A 22,310-nucleotide genomic window follows, 5' to 3' on the forward strand; every position below is an offset into this window, starting at 1 on the left:
AGGTACTTAATAAATGCGTGTTGCCACTGAACTGAATTCACAGCCAGTGTTCCCAGTGTATAATATAAACTCAATTGTAAAACACTATGGAGAAGGATCGTGGATACTTGTGAACAGTGTTATATAATAAACATCAAGAAACAGTGGAGGAAAAAAGTGTTTTTAAAATCTTGGTGAAAAACCCAACTAAATAAAACTCTTCCAAGAGCATTTAATGGGAAGACAACCCAGTGATGAAAGATGGAAAAGATCTGCTAAGATTATTTTTACAACAAATTCTTTTAAACATCAAGGACAAAGGAGCCACTGTATTTGACTTCTAACTTCACAGTTCCTGATGTACTTACAGAGGGAATAAAAATAATACTGGAGAAAACAAGGCTGCTGGACTAGATCAAGTATACACAGAGGAGGTCTGTGCTCAACACATCACAAATTTGAGGACATTGAAGAATTGATTTTCAATACATCACAAGTAGGTGAAGATTAGAGTGATGAGGAAAATGTCATATCGCATTACTGGAAAAAAAGAAGAACCAAGAAAGCATTCTAAATCCATATGCTTACTTCCCAATCTATATAAAATTCTTATGAAAATAATCTTCTCATTATTGAGGTCATCCTTGGTTGGAGAGTGAGAAAAGGTAATGGAGAAGGCATCCCAAGTTATAGTCCACAGAATATTGCAACTTTATTATCACACAATTAACTGAAAGATTTAGAGAATATTTAGATTTAGAGATTCCATTGTACTTTTTTAATATTTAAAAATTCATTTGGTAGAGTAAAACATAGATTTATCATTTATCCTCCAGCTTGGTGTCCTCTATGTTTGTATCAAAACTATGTAGGATTCATTGAACAATGTAACATTGAACTTTGCCCTACCCTCTGATAATTAATATCTAGCAAAGCATAGATCAGGAAGCCATGTGTGTACTAAAGATGTTCACCAGTGTCATGGAAGGAGATCCAATCAGAGTCCAAGTCAAAGAGAGATTCCTTATAGATGTGAAAATGCTCCACATGTTTCTGCCATTGCACTGATTTTGTTAAGCCCTAGAACATTGCAGATGCTCTTAAATGAGATGCATAACCATTCAAAAGACCATAGTTCAACTATCTTCATAGGGAAAAATCAAGTAGATGAAAAATGCTCATTTAATATTTTGAAATGAGCAAAATAGAACCTACCCTAATTAGAACTCAAATTCAAATTCATTCAAATACCATATCTGATTGGAAGACATCACAGGCATGGAAGCAGTCCTTCCAAAGAAGGAAAGAGAGAACCATCTAGCTGCTTTATTTTATATAGTTGAAGAAACAACCTGTAGAATTCATCCAGCAGCATCTGTATCTGAGACAGATGTCACAAATGAATGACGAGCTGGGCCCGGAATTGAATAGAAGAGTGGGTTAAATTTCCTATGGGAAAGATTCCAAGAGTCTTTGAAACAAAGAATCATCTTTTTAATACCAATATTCTTCAGGTGATGCGATATGGTTGGCAAGTCATAGCACACTAGAGTCTCTAAAGAATTGAAGTTGTGGATCACCCAGCAGGCAATGAAGAAGCACCTGCATGAATGATTGATGTGAGCAGGCTGCCATACATTACAGACAAGGATCTATGAAGGAGAAGACATTAAAGTATATAATAAAAAATATAACTAAACAAAAAAGGACGTGGGTTGGTCATGTTAGTCAATAAGTCAGTAAACATTTATTAAGTGCCTGTTATATGCTATGTAAAGCTCTAGGGATAAAAAAAGATGCAAAAGGTGGTCTCTGCTCTGGAGGAGCTCCCAGTAGAATGGGAGAGACAACCAAGTACAAATAAAATACATACAGGACAAATTAGAGATAATCAACAGAGAGAAGGTGCTAGAATTAAGGGGATTTGTGAAAGCTTTGGGGGATTTGAAAGAAGCCAAGGTAGCCAGGAGGCAAAGATGAGGAGGGAGAGGAAAACCATTAGACAACAACCTTCTCAATTATTCTTTTGCCAATAAGGGACAAAAAAAAGGAGAGAGCTAGCCCCAAGAAAAAGTTTGAAATGAGCAAAATAAAAACCTGTCGCCGTAGTAGCTTTGTCATCCAAGTGACTATACCTGATTATAAGAAACAATCAAGAAGATGAAATCAGTCTTTATTGGGTGGGAAGAGAGATGTATCTAAGCAGGAATGTTTTTCTCCATCTTTTCTATTATATAACCTGAAAATGGAAAGCTCAGAAGTGAAAGGAGTCTTTGCAAGCTCAGTCAGGAAGCAAGCAATCATGTTCCCGGGTTGCTAGATAGGTAGGTCAAATTAACTGCAGGAGGCATTGTTTTTCTTTGGGGGGAGGGGAAGAGGAATGCAATATTTATTGTTGTTGACCTCATACTTAGAGATGTAAATTAATCATCAACCAGCACGAGACAATTAACTCCAAAGCAGGTGAAGTGAGCATCCCTACAAACGGTTGGCCTGGATGCCACCTCACAGATCTGCTCTGACTACATGAGTATTTTCCTACAGGGGCTTGGTGGAAAACTGGGGCAAAATGAGATTCAGCAACCATGAGTCAGGAACGGATGAGATGGAATGAGCCTGGGCCTGGCACAAACTTCTATTTCCTAGGCCACAAAGCAGGCAAAAATGAAATGGATGTAAAAATTTCTAAATTAAAAAAACCCACCCACCAAGAAGTCAAATTCCCTTCATCTACCAAGATAAATGACTCACTTTAAAAAAAAAAATTCTGTCGGTCATTCATCGCTAAACCTATTTCCTCATCTGTAACATGAGGGAGTTGGAAGTCCTTCCAATCCCACATCTATGATTCTACAATCTTATAAGCTATAAAATTTGAAATGACAATCTCAACCAAGTGGAGAACTCCATTTAACCAAAAATCTTCACAGATTTGTACAATCCTACAGATTTTACAGATCTATTTATTTCCTCTCTCCTAACCTGCATTCCAATGTTTCCAAAGGCATCCAAATGTATTTCCAGGATATCTAGAGTTGTTATGTCCTGTAGACATCTTAAACTCAACATGTCCAAAATAAAACTAATCTTCCCTGTTCTGTCTCCACCCTTCCCCAAATCCTGCAATATTGTTCCATGAAGAACTATGGATGACTTAACTATTCTCAGCAAAACAATGATCCAAGACAATCCCAAAGGACTAACGATGAAGTAGACTATCCACCTCCAGAGAAAGAACTGATATTAAGTGAACACAGACTGAAGCATGGTATTTTTTACTTTCTTTTATTTGAACCTTCTTATATGAAAATGTTTTACATAATTGCACATGTATAAACCTATATTTGCTTGTTTACTGCCTCAGGGAGGGAAGAAGGGAGGAAAGGAGGGAGGGATAGAATTTGGAACTCAAAACTTTAAATAAAAATGTTTATTATTCCAAAAAAAAAAAGAAAAAGAAAAATGGGTATATTCTGAAGCTCAAGACTTTCTTGGATAGGTTTACAGGTGTCTAGGAAGAGGCTCCAGCTTCACTTCCTGGTGCAATTATACCTTTAATAACCATCATCCATCCAATTGACATGATCATTGGCACCATCTTAGAACGTGCTATTTTCTGCCACAGTAGTAGTTTCCACTTTTGATACTCCTTCTATAGTAGAAATATATAGGATACTCACAGTCTTCTTAACCACAGTTGTGATTTAGAGGGGAAGGGTGAGATTCTGGTTTTGATGCGGGAAAAACTACCAGACCAAGCAAGGTGGACACAAAGAGGGCCTCCTTAAGCACAGTATAGACCACAATAGATAGAATTTTATTTTGTTTTGCTTTGTTTTTTATTTGACAAAACAAGCAGGTGAGTAAAAAGTATCTGAGAACTTCTAACACTTGTAAGCAAGACTTTGAACATGGGGAAAGATCAAGATATGGAACTTCTTTACAAAGCCTAGAAGCCTTATAGGTGAGACAAAGTAAAAGTCTCAAGAGAAAGAGAAAGAAAGTCAAGATTTTATTAAGAAACAATCAATAACAAACACAGGTTGAAGTTAGCAGAGCACAATAAGTGCTATACCCTTGAACACTGAAGAACCCCAAATCTCTAGAGAGACTGACCCCAAGTCTCAGCTTGAACAAGGAGACATTAAGCAATATAGGAAGATATATAAAAATGAGATCTGGTATGTATTTCCTGAGTGGAGAGCCAGGGTCTGCTCTGAGAACTGGGGTGACATATCTTTTATCCTCTCATTGCTTAAGGTAGACCTCACTGGTGGTCTCTGTTGCAATACTTTTGGTCATAAGTCATCCAACCACATTCCTTCATCTTGCCTCTGTCTTGGACTTTGGAGTAGATCCCTCTGTCTTTTGTTTCTGGTGCTTCTCTACTTCTGTCTAGATGCCTTCCTTTCCATGAGTTCATGTTAATAACGTCCTTTAAAAGTCACCTCAAGGGGGCAGCTAGGTGGTGCAGTGGATAAAGCATTGGCCCTGGATTCAGTAGGACCTGATTCAGTAGGACCTGAGTTCAAATCCAGCCTCAGACACTTGACACTTACTAGCTGTGTGACATTGGGCAAGTTACTTTAATCCTCTTTGCCCCACAAAATTTTTTTTAAAAAATTTAAAAAGGTCAGCTCAAGGGGCAGCTAGGTGGCTCAGTGGATAAAGCACCAGCCCTGGATTCAGGAGGACCTGAGTTCAAATCCAGCCTCAGACACTTGACACTAGCTGCGTGACCCTGGGCAAGTCACTTAACCCTCATTGCCCTGCAAAAAAAAAAAAAAAAAGGTCAGCTCAAAATTTACCAGCTCCAAGAAGTTTCCCTCAATTAAACTTGTCAACCTCCAATTCTTCATTTATTTTTTATCCTAAAGTACTTAGATGTTTAGTCTATACTAGAGATTTTAGTCTAGACATCACTCAGTACAATTATATCTCTCTACCCCCTGCAATTTTGGGGGGGTATTTTTAAACCCACAGAGGATAGGATGATTTGAAATTTTTACAGTTGTCATTTTGCACAAAGATGGTGGACTGAGTCACAAACAGAACTTAAAGCATTTCTTGGTATGTTTGTTAATATATCACATTTGATTAAAAATCAATCACTAGAAATTATCTTAAACACAAAATGCTAAATAGAGAAGCAACAGGGTATAGTGGGGAAAACACTATACCTGGAAGCAGGAGAGAGCTGAATTCAAATCCTAGTTCTGATGTTTAGTAACTCTGTGACTTTGGACTGGTCAAATTTGCCTTTCTTTCTAACCTCAATTCTCCCATTTGTAAAATATGTATCATCATAATTTTATTAACTACCTCACAGGGTTGTTGGGAGAATCGATAGAGAGAATGAATTGCAAACCTTAAGATATCATAAAAATATGAGTTATTAATAGTTAAGTTGAAACAGAAATCAATCAACTGCAATGTGTTATTATTAATAATAACTTCAGCAGCTGACATTTGCATTGTGCTTTATAAATAACTGCATTTTCATGAGTCATTTATTAGACATTTGCTTTGTACCAGACACTATACTAAGCCCTGGACACAAAGATAGGTATGAATACCACCTCTCTCCTCAAGGAGTTTACATTCTAATGGGAGATAACAATATACAAACAACTGTAGATAAAGATATCTACAGGGGGCAGCTAGGTGGCACAGTGGATAAAGCACCAGGCCTGGATTCAGGAGGACCTGAATTCAAATCCAGCCTCAGACACTTGACACTTACTAGCTGTGTGACCCTGGGCAAGTCACTTAGCCCTCATTGCCCCACCAAAAAAAAAAAAAAAAGATATCTACAGTATAAATGTATGGTCATTTCAGAGGGAAGACATGAGCAGTGGGGGACTAGGAAAGGTTTCCTCCAGAAGGTAGGATTTTGGGACAGCTAGGTGGCACAGTGGATAATGCACCGACAGAGAGACCAACATGAAGGTTGTTATAATAGTCCAAGTGTGAGCTGATGAGGGGGCCACAGGGCCAGGATGTCAGCTGCAAGACTGAAGAGAAAGGGAGGTGTGTGAAGGTGGAAATGACAAGACTTTTCATTTTCATCCTCAATTATTTCAGGTAGGCATGACAGGGATTAGCTTCATTTTGTAGATGAGAAAACTAAAGCACAGAATGTTGGAGTGATTTGCCCAAGGTTACCTACTTGGTAAGTGGCAACGGATATTTTACATCTATTGTTTTGAAGGAGTGTTGCCTCTCTAAATAGAATGCAATCATCAAGCATTCATTGAGTACTTATTAGTAGTGCAGCATTGTAGAGAACACTTCAGAGGAAGGAAGGAAGAAAGGAAGGAAGGAAGGAAGGAAGGAAGGAAGGAAGGAAGGAAGGAAGGAAGGAAGGAAGGAAGGAAGGAAGGAAGGAAGGAAGGAAGGAAGGAAGGGAGGAAGGAAGGAAGGGAGGAAGGAAGGAAGGGAGGGAGGGAGGGAGGGAGGGAGGAAGGGAGGGAGGGAGGAAGGAAGGGAGGGAGGGAGGAAGGAAGGGAGGGAGGAAGGAAGGGAGGGAGGAAGGAAGGAAGGGAGGAAGGAAGGAAGGGAGGGAGGAAGGAAGGGAGGGAGGGAGGAAGGGAGGAAGGAAGGAAGGGAGGGAGGGAGGAAGGGAGAAAGGGAGGGAGGAAAAATTGATGGTACTTTAAAATGCAGCAAGTTCAGTTCTTTCATTTTCTAGATGAAGAAATTAAGGCCCAGAGTGATTAAATGACTTGTCCAACATCACACAGGTAGTAAGTGACAGAGCTGGGACTAGAACTTAGGTCCTCTGAGCCTAAATATAGCTGTTCCTATTATGAAAGAAAGGAAGGAAGGAAGGAAGGAAGGAAGGAAGGAAGGAAGGAAGGAAGGAAGGAAGGAAGGAAGGAAGAAAGAAAGAAAGAAAGAAAGAAAGAAAGAAAGAAAGAAAGAAAGAAAGAAAGAAAGAAAGAAAGAAAGAAAGAAAGAAAGAAAGAAGAAAGGAAGGAAGGGAGGGAGGGAAATAGGAGGAGGAAGAAAGAGGGAGGGAGGGAGGGAGGGAGGAAGAGAGAGGGAGAGAGAGAGAGAGAGAGAGAGAGAGAGAGAGAGAGAGAGAGAGAGAGAGAGAGAGAGAGAGAGAGAGCTGACCCAATACAATAAAAGATTCTAAGGTCTTTCAGAAGATCTTTAAGATTTCTAAGATTTTTAAGATCACATTGTCTTCTACCCAAGACAGATCAGTAGGTTCTCAATTTTCAGTAAATAATGTTGACTAATCAAGGAATATTTTTGCTCTGAGCTCTCTCTGTCTCTCTCTCTTCATCACTATTTATTGTGTGTTGACACAGGGAAGATTTTTTAAAAATTTAATAAGCATTTTTATTTAAAGTTTTGAGTTCCAAATTCTATCCCTCCTTCCTTCTCTCCCCTCCCCCCTTCTTGAGGCAGTAAGCAATCAGATCTAGGTTATACATGTGCAATTATGTAAAACATTACCACATTAGTCATTTTGTATGAGAAAACTCAAAAAATGAAAGGTAAAAAATAGCATGCTTCCATCTGTGTTCAATCAAATATCAGTTCTTTCTTTGGAGGTAGATAGTATGCTTCATCACTGGTCCTCTGGGTTTGTCTTGGATCATGGTATTGCTGAGAATAGTTAAGGCATCCACAATTCTTCATTGAACAATATTGCTGTCACTGTGCACAATGATCTCCTGGTTCTGTTCACTCCACTGTACATCAGTTCATATAAATCTTTCCAGGCCTTTCTGAAATCATCCTAAGAGAAACATTTAAAAAAAACTCAACACTTTTTTTTAGTTCAACTAAAAATACTTAGAAATAATATTTTCTCCATCCTAAAACCCTTTTCAGGCATTTCCTTTTGGGAAAATGGGTAGAAAAAAAGCTAAGGCCCTTTTGAGGAAAGTAGAGTAAGAATGATAATCTAGTTTAACTCTTGTCTAGATGGGCCTTCCCACCACTCTGAAGTTTTCCTCTCTCTTCACTCCTCTACTAAATTGGTGCTTGGTACAGTGGCATTGCTACCCTTGGGAGTTTCATGCTCTATTTAAACACTGTATTTTTGTTTGTTTGCTTTGCTCTCTCTGCTTCTATGAAGGGTTTTGTCTCTAGATAAAGATAAACTAGTTTTTGCTGCATTCTGAGCAGGTGTTTGCTATACAAGAGCAATCCACACAAGAGAGGGAAGGTCAAAAGACAAGCTGAGGCCTATGTCCTTAAATGTAACAACTGGTCTATATTAATTAGTATCCCTCCCTGACTGCATAATGAGGGGGTTACAGCATCGCAAAAGGGAAAAAGAGAACTTTTAAAAATTGAGCTTAGATGATTATAATGACGCAGCTTGGTTCTCCCATCCCCCCCTCCCTCCAGGCCTGAGAAAATGCACCTCCCTCCTATCATTGCAAAAGTGGGGAATTACAGGTGTGAAATATTGCATACACTGACAGACACTGTTGATAGGCTGACTAGTTTTGATCTGCTTTTTCCCCCTTCTTTCTTTTTAAATCTCTCTTACAAGGAATGACTCATTAGATAGGAGAGCAAGAAATATATTTGGAATTGAATGTAATATGAAAACAAAAGGCATGAATAAAAATAAGATAAAATTTAAAAATAAAGATAAAGATACCCTATTGTAATTTATGGATGACTTATGGGATTGTCAAGGGTTATTCTGATTATATGTGAGATTTTTGCTTTATGCTCTAACTTTAGAACCTAACCAGTGCATGAAATGCCACTCTATTATAACGGTTATTTCCCTTTTTTCCTGCCTACCACTTTTATTCTGAACGTCCATGAATTACCTTTCTTTTATTGATGATGGCACAGATAGGTGGCGCAGTTGACAGAGTACTGAGTTTGGAGTTAGAAAAACTAATCTGTGAGTTCAAATCTGGCTTCAGACAAGTGTCTGCACTAGCTGTGTGACCCCGGGCAAGTCACTTAATCCTCTGTGTCTCAGTTTCCTCATTTGTAAAATGAGCTGGAGAAGGTGATGGCAAACCATCTTTGCCAAGAAAACCCCAAATGGGGTCACAAAGAGCCAGATGTAACTGACTGAACAACAAAAAAATCAGAGAAACTGAGGCATGACTATATGGTAAAAGGGTTAGGATCCCTGGATTCCTGGCCATTTCACTGATCATTTTGTTCTGTTCCATTAATATTATTCATTGGGTCCATTACCTGCATTTTGCAGATTGAAAAACTAGTATGTAAGTAGATGAGTTTCTAAGACATCTAGAACAAAGTTTCAATCAGAACCCATTGTTCCAGTCCCTTTTTCTGAGACTAGGTTAATGGGATCATAGATTGAGATCCAGCATCAGAAGAGATAATTGTCAAATGAATCAAATGTGACCAAGTGAGAAAATACATGTAAAATACTTTGCAAACCTTAAAATTCTATATAAATATTAGCTATTATTGTTGTCGTTTTACTAGAACTATGGGATTTTAAAATTCATCAAGTTCACTTCTTTCATTTTCTAGATGAAGAAATTAAGGCCCAGGGTGATCAAATGACTTAGACAACATCACATAGGTAGTAAGTGACAGAGCTGAGGCTGGAACCTCAGAATCTAAATGCAGCTCTCCCCAATTATTACTCAACTGAGATGCCTCCTCTTCACATGCAAATGATCCCCGTAATTGAGCCCCCAAACACAATTTAGCCCCCATTATCTGGGTATTTGCATCTACCCACTCTATGCAATTCAGGAGAAAGTGGTTATTTGTTGCTGTTGTTTGGAAATTTTTTTTTTTGGATTGAATTATTTGCATGGGCACAGGCACCTGAATTACAACCCCCCTCCCCCAAGCACACTGGCACTGCCCATTTTCCTCTTGATGGTTCTTTCGAACAGAAGACCCTGACTTTGGGGCTATAGCCTGACTTTGTTTTTGTTTTTTTGTGAGGCAATTGGGGTTAAGTGACTTGCCCCCAAGTGTTAAGTGTCTGAGGCCGGATTTTGAACTCAGGTACTCCTGACTCCAGGGCTGGTGCTCTATCCACTGCGCCACCTAGCTGCCCCTATAGCCTGACTTTGGGTCAAAGGATTTAGATGGCCTTGACTCCTAGGCCTCATAAACCCTTCCTTTTGAAAGAAAGAACTGAGAGTGGAGACTGGAGAGCAGTAAAGTAGAAGAGGGGGCAGTTAGATGGTGAAGTGGATAAAGTGCTGGATAGATTCATCTTCCTGAGTTCAAATCCAGCCTCGGACACTTACTAGCCATGTGACCATGGACATGTCACTTCACCCTGTTTGCCTCAGTTTTCTCATCTGTAAAATGAACTAAAGAAGGACATGGCAAACTATTCCAGTTATCTCTGCCCCCAAAATCCCAAATAGGGTTATGAAGAGTCAGGGAGGACTGAAAAAATGACTGAACAACAAAGTAGAAGAGGGGATTAGGGAGGCTAGCAGGGAGGTGGGTGGCTTGCAGATAGATAAGCCGTGATAGACTCTCAGAAGATCTGGACAGTGCTTTGTGCCACCACATAACCCCAGGATCATGAGACCCAGTCCAAAGACCGGATCAGGTGCCTCTAGATAGCAGGTCCATAAGGGATGTATGCTGTTCTTCATTGAAATTAAAGCTGCATTTCCCACTGCAGCCCTTCTGAAAACAATGCTGAGGATTGGGTGCTTCATCCCAGAACCCGTGCTATATTGAGGACTTGATGCCCGGAGTCTGATTTGTGTGGGACACACAGGTAAATTGGCCATCCACGCTCACCCTTCTGGCTCCCACCAGTCAGTGGGATCCAGGCTCCTTGTGGGTTGGTCCTGCCCCACTAAGGCCCCAGGGCTTGGGAATCACAAACCCAGGCATACAAACAAAGCAGACTCTGGTGCTGCTCCTTCACCTCCAGGGACAGGCAGCAGCTTTTCTAAAGAATAAATAAAATAAAATAAATCACAGTTGGTTATCCCTGAGGCAGGAATCTGAATGTTCACTAGATAGAAGCTTGGGGGTTGGGGCGGCTGATCTAGCCCCTTACCTTTCTGTCTACTCTAACGAAGGCCCTGGGGGTGTTTGAGGAGACTTTGAAAGTCAGCTTGTTTAGAAACAATTCAGCCACATCAGATGTTCTCTTCCGCCCCCCCCCCCAACCCATACCCTCCCAGCTCTGATTTTCCATTATGTAGAGATAATGGCACCGTAACAAGTTTTCTGTTCTCTTCCCTTTTTCTGGGCACCTGCGGCTCCCCCCTCCATCCCAATGGAACCCTTTCAGGCCTACTCCAGTGACGTCACAAGATGGTTGCCATGGAAACTGGGACCAGTGAGGTCAGACGGCAGGGGCTGGTGGTTGGGGGTGGGGGAGGGTAAGAATATGGGAATGAGGTGGAGAGCTCTGGGAAGGATGTGAGTTGCTGGGATGGAGCCAGAAGATGCTCCCAGACATTCCAGCAAGTGTATTTCCTAAAGAATAGGAGGGACCTTTTTCTAGGGGAAATCATCCCAAGAGAATTCCAGGAGCACCCCTGTCCTACAGATTATAACTCGATTGCCCCACATTTTCACAGCAGATGAGGTATATCAAGAAGAGAGTCAAAGGAAGGTGAAGCATCCCCTTCCCTCCTTTCCCCCTCCCTACTCCCATTCCCCAGTCACTCCTTGGGGGCAGAGGGCTCTAAGCCAACTAGGCCGAATTAGGCTCAGGACATGCTTAGACTCCCTAATCTAAGGGAACCAAAGAAAGGGGATAAGGAGACAGGAAGAGGAGGGATGAGAGGAGGTAACAAAAAGGGACAAGGAGGGCAGTTTAAAGGGAAGAAAAAAGAGGATGGCGAACGGTGGGCTGTTAGAGAGGGAGAGAATGCTAGGAAAGGAACCAAACATATATCAAGCACTTTATAAATATTTCCTCATTTGATCCTTACAATAACCTTGGGAGGTAGGTGCTATTACCTTTACATTTGAGGAAACTGAGACAAGCAGAGGTTAAGTGACTTGCCCACAGCTAGAAAGTATCTTAGGCTGGATTTGAACTCAGATTTTCCCCCACTCTTTCCACTCTACCACCTAGTTTCCTGTAAAGATGGCAAGTGATGGGACCAGATTTGAGAAAGGGGGAGAGAATCATAAATTTAGAGCTGAAAGGGTGCTTAGGGGCTATCTTGTCCTATGTGAGACAAAAACAGCCATTTTTGTGCCTGGGGTAAGTGGAAGGGAGTAGTCTGCTAATAGTGAAAGGAAGGTTTGACAGTGAGTCAGTAAACAATATTAAGCAATTACTATTCACCAGGCACTGTACTAAATGCTGGCCATACAAAGAGAAAGGGAAAAAAAATCCCTGTCCTCACAGAGCATACATTCCAATGGGGCAAAACATGTAAATAGCTGTGGTTATTCAGTTTTGTACAACTCTTCAAGACCCCATTTGGAGTTTTCTTGACAAAGATACTAGAGTGCTTTACCATTTCCTTCTCTAGGTTATTTTATAGATGAGAAAACTAAGGCAAACAGGGTTAAGTGACTTGTTCAGGGTCATACAGCTAGTAAGTGTCAGAAGCCAAATTTGAACTCTCAAAGTAAGTCTTATGAGTAAATAGAAGATGAGTAAATAAGTAGGTACATGTAAATAAACCAGTACATAAAAGATGTACCGGTTAGCTGAAAGAGGAGTCTTTAGCAGATGGGAGGTCCTGGTGAGAGTAAACACATTCTGGGAAACTGGAGTGTTTCTACCCCGTGGAAACCAAAGAAAGCTTTGATGCTGTTTTTTGTTTAGTTGTTCTCAGTTGTGCCTGACTCTTTGTGGCTCCTTTTGGGGGGTTTCTTTTTGGGGGTACAGGGGGTTTCTTGGCAAAATTACTGGAGTAGTTTGCCATTTCCTTCTCCAGCTCATTTTACAGATGAGGCAGACAAGGTTAAGTGACTCTGCACTCTTATCCACTGCACCACCTAGCTGCCCCAATGCTGTTATTACCCTCCAACTCCTTCACCCTGAGGCAAAATCCTTATGGCCCCATCTTAGTTCCAACTCTGATCTAAATCATTTTACAGATAAGGAAACTGAGTCTCAGGTTAAATGACTTGCTCGAATTCACACAAGTAAGAAGCAGCAGAACTAGGATGGGAAAGTGGTTAGGGATGGGGAGTTGATGGGGTTTGGGGGGGCCAGGAATGGTGAAGGGAATCAGAAGTGAGCCAGCCAAGCTCAAAGAGAAGAGGAGGAAGAATGCACTTTATAAATCACCAGCTCCCTTTTAAAAATGGAGTTTTGACCTTCCCCAGCTTTGCTTTTGAATTTATTAGCAGTTTCATTTCCTGGGGTAATAATTCATTATCTTATTCTCAGTCTGGGAAGCAGCATGGGCCCAGAAGTGGCATTTACCTTCCCCAGCCTTTAGGCAATGCTTTTTTAGCTGTGTCATCTCCAGATCACTCATAGAGCCAGTCCTCAGACCCAGCCGGCAGCAGCCCCACACTTCCCATTCCCCATCCTCCCTCCCTACTTTCTAGTTGTCTCATGTGTTAGCAAAAGATGCTCGATGACAACCTCTCCCCCTCCCTCTTTCCTTTCCTCCCTCCTTCTGACACTACTCCTGTCTGTCTTTCTTTCTGACACCCTTTGCATCAGGGTATTTGTTGAGACCCAATCCTCTGTATTGTGAAGTAGAGACAGCTTCGAACCTTTGTGTGATAGAGCCATTCTGTTTGAGGCAAGATAACCACTATTGGGAAGAAAAAGAAGAAGGAAAAAATGTGTGTGTGTGTGTGTGTGTGTGTGTGTGTGTGTGTGTGTGTGTGTGTGTGGAGAGAGAGAGAGACAGAGAGAGACAGAGACAGAGACAGAGAGAGAGAGAGGTATATATGTATCCACAGACACACATACATATTTTTATATGGGGGTTAGACCAGATTCCAGAGACTGTGTTCTTTAAACCACTATACCATTCTGCATCCAGCATCAGAGTGGGGTTAGGGCCAGCCAGGTGGAACAGTGGAGAGAGCACTGCTCTCTGGAGTCAACAGGACCCGAGTTCAAATCTCACCTCAGACACTAGCTGTGTGACTCTGGCCAAATCACTTAACCCTAGTTCCCTTAAACACCAGGGTCCATCTCCAGTTGTCTTGATCTAAATCTTGTTGCTGGACCCAGATGGCTAGGGAGGAGTGAGGTTGGTGATCTTGCACAGCCCTCCCTCACCTAAATCTAATTCAGTACAAGTCATGACATCACCCCAATGTCACGGTCCTCTTCGGGAACAAAGAACAAACAATAAACAAAGTGGGGTTAAAACACTGGAATTTAAGGGAAAGGCCTCATTGCCTTTGGTACCCTGGAGATAATGCTACTCTGGAGTAGTCCCTTTTCTGAGCCTTGCTTTCAAAAAACAGAGCGTCCCCATTCTCTGTCTCCTCATCTCCCACTCCCAGCTTTACTGCATGGAATGTGGTGCACAGAAAACCTGAGGAACAGTACATCACAGTCACAGCGTCTCTGAAAGTGTCCTGAGAACACCTAGAAGGAACACCACTTACCAGGGTGGCCCAACCAGAGTGGGACGGCATGGGTTGAAAGGAACCTGGAGAAAAAACTCAGGGAGAGGGAGTTTCAGGGCGTTCTGACATTAAATGAATAGTATGCAAGTGATATGCAAATTTATATCTTTTAGGCTTTCAGCAGTGACCAGACAGAATCTTAAACCCCTCTGAATGGGTGGAGGAGGGGTGAAAGAGAATTCAGCACTTCATTTATTTTTAATGAATGCTAAAAATAAATAAATGTTTAACTATAGAGATATAGACATTATTTAAATATATTCATATAAGATAATATATAGATTACATTTATATTTAGAATATATTCATTGATTTTATTTATTCTGTTTATATTTAGAATATATACATATACCTATATAGTATGTGTATATGTGTTTGTATGTATGTGTATATATGTGTTATATATGTGTTTTTTAGATAGTTGGATGGATGGATAGATGTATGAATGAATGGAAGGAAGGAAGGAAGGAAGGAAGGAAGGAAGGAAGGAAGGAAGGAAGGAAGGAAGGAAGGAAGGAAGGAAGGAAGGAAGGAAGGAAGGAAGGAAGAAGAAGAAAGAAAGAAAGAAAGAAAGAAAGAAAGAAAGAAAGAAAGAAAGAAAGAAAGAAAGAAAGAAAGAAAGAAAGAAAGAAAGAAAGAAAGAAGGAAAGAAAGAAAGAAAGAGTTTTAAATCAGAGACCTTAGAAAAAGAGTCCTTAACCTTTCTGTCTGTTATGGATTCCTTCCATTGGCAGTCTGATGGAGCCCATGGACCTGCCCTCAGTATAATGGGTTTTTTGTTTTGGGTTTTTTTGGATTTTTTGGTGAGGCAGTTGGGGTTAAGTGACTTGCCCAGAGTCAAACAGCTAGTAAGTGTCAAGTGTCAGGTTGAATTTGAACTCAGGTCCTCCTGAATCCAAGGCCAGTGCTCTATCCACTGTGCCACCTAGCTGCCCCTCAGTATAATGTTTTTAAAAGTATCAAAGTATAAAAAATCAAAGGGTTATAAGAGGAACCAACTATATTGAAATATTATCAAAATACTTTAAAAACAAGTTCATAGAACCTCCTTGTCCCCCAGGTTAAGAATCCCTGAAAGTAGGAAGTAGAACTAGGCCTGGGCATCCAGGCACCCTTGGCCCTCCAGGTCTCTGGCTTATGAAGGTACCCTTGGGACCCAGCCTTTCCCTCAGAGTTCAGCTGAGGGCCTGCTGAAGGAAGCAAAGCTTGGTTGGGGCATCAGCAGTGACTGGGAAGCCCTGCCTTGAGCCAGGGCTCTCTGGGTAGCCCCAGCTCTCACCAGATCCCTGGGGTCCTCTCTTGTCTTCTCATTTGTGCCAACAGCTGCAGTTTGGCTGCCAGGGCTCCTGGCACCTCCTCCATTTGTGCCTTATTTGTCAAAATCGCAGCAGTGTCAGGTCCTTAATGGTTGAGCAGTTTCCCTCAGATTCGTGTTTCCATCTCGTTAATGGGCAACACCTGTTTTTTGTTTTTTCCTGGGCTGCTAAGGGGATGGGGTGGGAGGGCTGGAAATGGTCCCTTTCACTTGGCTCCGCTGTCCTTACCTTAGGAACCTGGATGATGCCACCGATAGTCAGCCCTAAGCAGAAGAAAATTATCCCTCGGGCTAAATCTCCTGTTGACTCTCTGTTGGCCCTGGATGTTTGTCTTCTTCCCTTCCCCTCTGCCAAGAGGATGAGTGCCTGTGACTAAAGAAGAGAATATCAGAGTATTTCTGTCCTTTCTTCTGGAAACCTCGGTAGAGGGAGTGGAGACAGCATGGTAGAGTGGAAAGGGCCCTGAATTGAAGAGAGCACCAAACAGCCAGGACGTTTACCAAGGCAGTAGTAGATAGGGAATTTGATTCGAAGTCAGGAAGACCTGAGGTGACATCTTGCCTCATTTAGCTGTGTGACCTTGGGCAAGTCACAGAACCTTTTCACCTCAATTTCTTCATCTGTAAAATGGGAACAATAGCAACCATCTTGCACAGATGTTGTAAAGATCAAATGAAATAACAAATATAAAGCATTTTGCAAACCTTAAAAGGGTCACGTAAATGCTATCATCATCATCACCACCACCATCACCATCATCTTCAATATGTGACTAGGTGGCGTAATAGATTATTAGACTTGGATTCAAGAAGACATGAGTTCAGATCCTGCCTCAGACACTTCAAAACTTTGTGACCCTGGGCAAGTCACTTAACTTTCTCTCAGTCTCTTGTTCCTTCATCGATCAAATGGAGATAAGAATAGCACCTACATACAAGAAAGTTCCAAAGGACTCATGATGGAAAAGGCTCTCCAAATCCAGAAAAAAAAAAGAACTGTGGAATATGGATGCTGAATGAACCATACTATTTCTTTTGTTTTTGGTGCTGTTTCTCTTTTTTGAGGTTTTTCCTTTTTGCTCTGATTCTTTTCTTATACCATGACTAATGCAGAAATATGTTTAAAGTTATTATATATATAACCTATATCAGATTACCTGCTGTCTAGGGGAGGGGGGGAGGGAGAAAAATTTGAAATTGGAAATCTTATATAAACAAATGTTGAAAACTATTGCTACATGTAACTGGAAAACAATAAAATACTTTTATTTAAAAAAAAAAAAAGAATAGCACCTACATCACGGGGCTGATTTGAGGATCAAGTGAGATAACCTACATAAAGTTCTTTCCAAACGTTAAAGTGCTATATAAATAAATAAAGGTATTACTTGAATCACTTCTTTGGAACTCAGTTTCCTCTTCTATGAAATGATGAGATTATATTAAATGATTGCTAAGGCTCTTCCGAGTCCTGATGCTATGACTTAAATTATAAATGAAGCTTGTTGGTCTCAAAAAAAAAAAAATCTAATCTAGCAAAGAAATGTCCACCATGGACTCCAAGTCCTCTGGGTTGTGTAGAAGAAGCAATTGTGTACAGGGGTGAGAGAGGGGCACTCATTTTATTTCTTTTGGTATAGTGATAGCTCTTATTATTTGAAAGGCACTGTGCTGAGTGCTGGGGATAAAAGGACCAAAAAAATTATGCCCTCAAAGGTCTTACACTCTACCACAGTGCTGTCTAGCTCAAATAGAAATTTTTGTGGTTATTGTGGTTTGGGCATGTACAACTCTTTGTGACCCCATTTGGTGTTTTCTTGGCAAAGATACTGGAGTGGTTTGCCATTTCCTTCTCCAGCTCATTTTAAAGATGAGGAAACTGAAGCAAACAGGATTAAATGACTTACCCTGGGTCACACAGATAGTACCTGAGGCTAGATTTGAACTCAAATCTTCCTGACTCCAAGCCCAGTACTTTATCCACTGGGTCATGTGACTGCCCCCAGATGAAGAAATTGTTTATTCCATTTCTTTGATGACTCTCCCTTTCTCTGGGATAGGGTCCAGAACAGGGTTGACTGCCTTGGGCAGTTTCTCAGTCCATGGCTAAAGCCATTAGGTAAATACCTCTGAGGACCATTGAGTCCCTTCTATTCCAGAAGGGTATGACTCTTCAGATCCCTGGGGGGTGAGAGACCCTCTGGGAGGTCTTCAAGCCAAGGGGAGATGTCCACTCCTTAGGTATATTATATTGGTGATTTCTTTCATGTATATGTTGGGCTATTGATATCTCTCACATTTTGGGGCAGCCAGGTGGCACAGTGAATCCAGCACCGGCCCTGGATTCAGGAGAGCCTGAGTTCAAATCTGACCTCAGACACTTGACACTAGCTGTGTGACCCTGGGCAAGTCACTTAACCCCAATTGCCTCACTTTAAAAAAAAAAGAGTGAATATTGAAAACTATCTTGACATGTAATTGGAAAAAAATTATAAAAAAGAAAGGTCTGGCTATCTCTCACAACTCTCAATTCTACGATTCCCAGAATCCCTTGCTTCAAGACTTATTAAGCCTTTGTTGATCTCCTCCAACTGCTAGCACCCTCTATCCCTAATTGTATTTAGTTTATATTTGTTCTCTATAGATTTATTCTGTATACAATTATACATGTCCACATTTTCTCCCTTGAGAGAATCTAAGCCCCTTGAGGCAGAGTTTTTCATGTGTTCGATGGTATCCCCAGTGCATGGCATACAGCAGGCATATAATATATATTTGCTGATTGATTGATTTAACAAGGCCTAAGGGAAAGTTCACAAGGGATTCTAGGATATAATCTGAATATTGCTCAAAATTTCAGATATTTCATCAGCTCATTATAACCCACTATCCTCCTCCTAGAGAAAATCTATTTTCCCTTTTGGGTTAATTGTATTCTTGTTCAATCTCGAACTGTGTACTCAGAAACTTACTAAATGGCCTTGTAGTTTAATAGTATCCTCCAATAGTATTAAAAATGCAAATGAGCATTGAAAGGAATAAGTTTTCCAAATACAGATTGCAACGTGTATAGGAGGTAGGGTGAGCAAAGATTATCTTTCCCCCAAACTCTTTCCTCCCAAAGGCTAAATGGAAAATGAAATCATTAGATGGATAAAGAGGAATTGGAGGTCCCCTGGGGCAATGTACCATGGAAAAGGGAAGAAATCAAAGGGGCTGTGGAGTGGATTCCAGTTCATGTCCTTTGTCTCATGAGTCACACATCTGCTCTGTTGATCTGAATTCCCTGTCCATTCCTTGTCCACCTGTGTCTCATTTGAATCTGGTCAGCCCCTTGTCTCCGCGCCTGATCTCTTTGTCTCAGCTGTCCTCCCCTGCTGAATGCTTTCAGGGAAGCAATGGTTGCTGGCATTACTCTGCTCCCATCAGACTGGAGTGAGTGAGAGTGTGAGTGAGAGTGTGTGTTTGTGTGCATGCATGCATGCGTGCATGCGCACACTCGTGTGTGATTTGACAAGGCATGGAATAGTGGGTAGCAGTGACATGACCGACATGAATGCTGATAAACATGAACTCCAAGAATGATGTTATTTCCAACTGTCTGGACCTCAGTTTCCTCATCTGGGAAAGGTGGTTGGACTCCCACTTTAAATCTATAATCCTATGATCTGAAGACCCTCCTCCATCTGTCCAGGTAGCTGCCTGCCTTCTCCCCAAAAGTCTCTTTCAATTCCACTAGAAAGACTTGCAGCATCCTGGGGGTGGGGGGTGACCCATGTACTTCTAGCCTTTGGTCCCCCTACATCTCTGTGACCATGTTTCTGGGTGGAGGAGTCACATATTTAATACCAAAACCACCAAATAGGTGAGCTCTTGTACAGCTAGAAATGTGATAAAAGTATCCAAGTGGATGCAAAGCTAGAGAGAGATGGGAGTGGATGGGAGATGGGGAGAACTGGCCTGTTGCTGTCCTGAGTTATTGCCAGATCTATGGCTTTTTTCTCTTTGAATAGTCCTAGGATCTGGGGCAACTGAAAGAAAAACTCAACCATCTGCTATCACTTGGAGGGAAAGAAAGAGAAATTCTCCTTCCCATAGAGTGCTAGAATCTTAGCACCAGAAGGAACATCTAGAGCATTTAGTCTAGATTCATGCCAAGTCTAGATAATCTCAGAATTTAAAAAACCTCAGAGGTCACTATAATCACTCCTACAACATAGCAAACAAGTGGTCAAGATCCATCTCTGCAATACAAGTTACAAGTGGCTTTCCAACTTTTGTATGAAGACCATTGGTGGAGAGAAAACCAAAATGGATGGATGGATGGATGGATGGATGGATGGATGCTTAGATGAATAAATGAATGGGTGGAGGGGTAGATGAACAGATAGATGAATGGATGAATGTTAAGCAATCATTAAGTGCTTACTGTATGCAAAGTACTGTTCTGGGTGCTTGGATGCAAACAGACAAATAAGACAGTCTGTGCTCTTAAGAAGCTAATAATATTCCAAAGGGGATAGGCAATGCTTAAAAGTTTCAGCTGTAAGTCAGAAGGAAAAGTCCCATGGACCTTAGTGACAAAGCAGATGGTAATACATCTTCTTTAATTCCATTTTCAATGATTAAATCATATCAGCTTCTGATGTTGCCAAAGTGCCAAAGATTTTGGTGGTGAGAATTTTCTTTTCTGGGTCCTCAATAGCTACAGCTACTGCACCCAGAGAAACAGCTGCCAGGTCATATCTCTATGGGGATTGCTTCCTGGGATGATGGTTGTAGGGCCTGAGCTAGAAACAGGACCAGTGATCGGGGGAGGGGCGGTGCTGCCACTCCCAGAGCTCTTATCTGCTCATTGCTCAGCAGTTGGTGGTGGTGGCAGCAATAGTGATTGATCTATTTCCCAAGGCAGCCTATTACACTTTTGGACAGCTTAATTTAATTTATCCTATCCAGATGAAACATCCCCACTTATTTCAGCTAATGTTCATATGTCATGGTCTTTAGTTTCCTTCCCATTCTGGCCATCCTTATATTGAGAATTGCAGCTTGTCCTTCCTAAAATTTGACACCCAGAACTGGACACAATATTTCAGATTTTGACTAACCAAGGAAGAGTATAGATGGAATATCACTTCCCGGCCCATAGTTCAACTTGCTTATTCTGCAGGAGACAATGTCCAGGCCAAGAGAAGTTAGGTGACCTGTCTAAGGTCACGCATTAAGCAACAGAGCTTTCAATACAGTGCTCTTTCCATCTTGTTTTGTCTCAGTCCTATGCAAACCCACAGATCACCTTCTTCCTGTTAGCCAAGATTTGTGTCACTTCAGACAAATCACTTAATATGTCTTCTCTGACATCTGTAAAATGAGAAGAATTGATGGCATTATCTTTAAAGACTCTTCTATCCCTAGAATTATAACTGCTAGCATATATGTGTATATATATCACATATATCACTAAAGTTTGCAAAATGCTTTATGTATACTATTTTATTCTTATAACAACTCCGCAAGTTATTATTATTAACAATATTCATTGTTGTATTATTATTCTCATTTTACAGATGAGAACAATGAGACTGAGAGAGGTTAAGGGACTTGCCCAGGGTCACAAAGCTAGTAAATATCTGAGGCTGGACTCCCACTCAGGTTTTCCTGACTCCAAGCTCAGCACTCCATTCATTGCATCCTAACTGCCTTGTTCCTATGATCTAGAGGATCTGGCTGTTTTCATTTGATCATGAGCCCATCGTTCACTTGATAATGGACTAGTTCCTTTTCCATGAAAGAAGAATTTCCCTCTGTAACCACAAAGGACCTTGGCCAGCCTTTTGGCAGATGTACACTCCTCTTCTGAGACAGATTTGAGGGAAAGAACCCGAATGACTCAACATAGCCCATCCCTACTCCTAAAACACATTACAAGTACATGCCCTGCTAACAGCAGGGACATTACTTAAATTTTCATGTGCTCTTGCATGTACCCTATTAATTATTAATGCAATAACTGCTTCAATATTCTCTGAAATGTATCAGATGAAACTTCCATTAACAGTAGACTTTGAGGACAGTGATTCCTCATCTGGGTAGTTAGGTTGTGAAAGAGAAGAAGAGAAAGCTATGGCTTGTTTCCCAACAACATTGTCGACAGGGCTTACTTTCGACAAGTGATCTCAGTATAGTAGTTTAGAATAACATTAACTAACATTCCATGGAGGTGTTACAAGTGGGAGACACAATTTATAAATAAACAGGACAATAATGAAAACACTTGCTTATTCAAACCAATGAAAAGACCTCATAGCAAACAGAGCTGTCACTTATACAGAGAAAACTGGGATTTGCCCAGGATACCATCATGGAAGCGTGCCCTTCTTCTCTATGGATGTTGGGAGGAGGGCCAGGAAGGATGACATGCATTTCTTTTCCAAATCTTTTTATCATCAGGTTCTCTGTTGGGCACTGGGTTACCACATTCAAGCCATATCTC

Source organism: Dromiciops gliroides, chromosome 4 (genome assembly GCF_019393635.1).
Source record: "Dromiciops gliroides isolate mDroGli1 chromosome 4, mDroGli1.pri, whole genome shotgun sequence".
Lineage (NCBI taxonomy): Eukaryota > Metazoa > Chordata > Mammalia > Microbiotheria > Microbiotheriidae > Dromiciops > Dromiciops gliroides.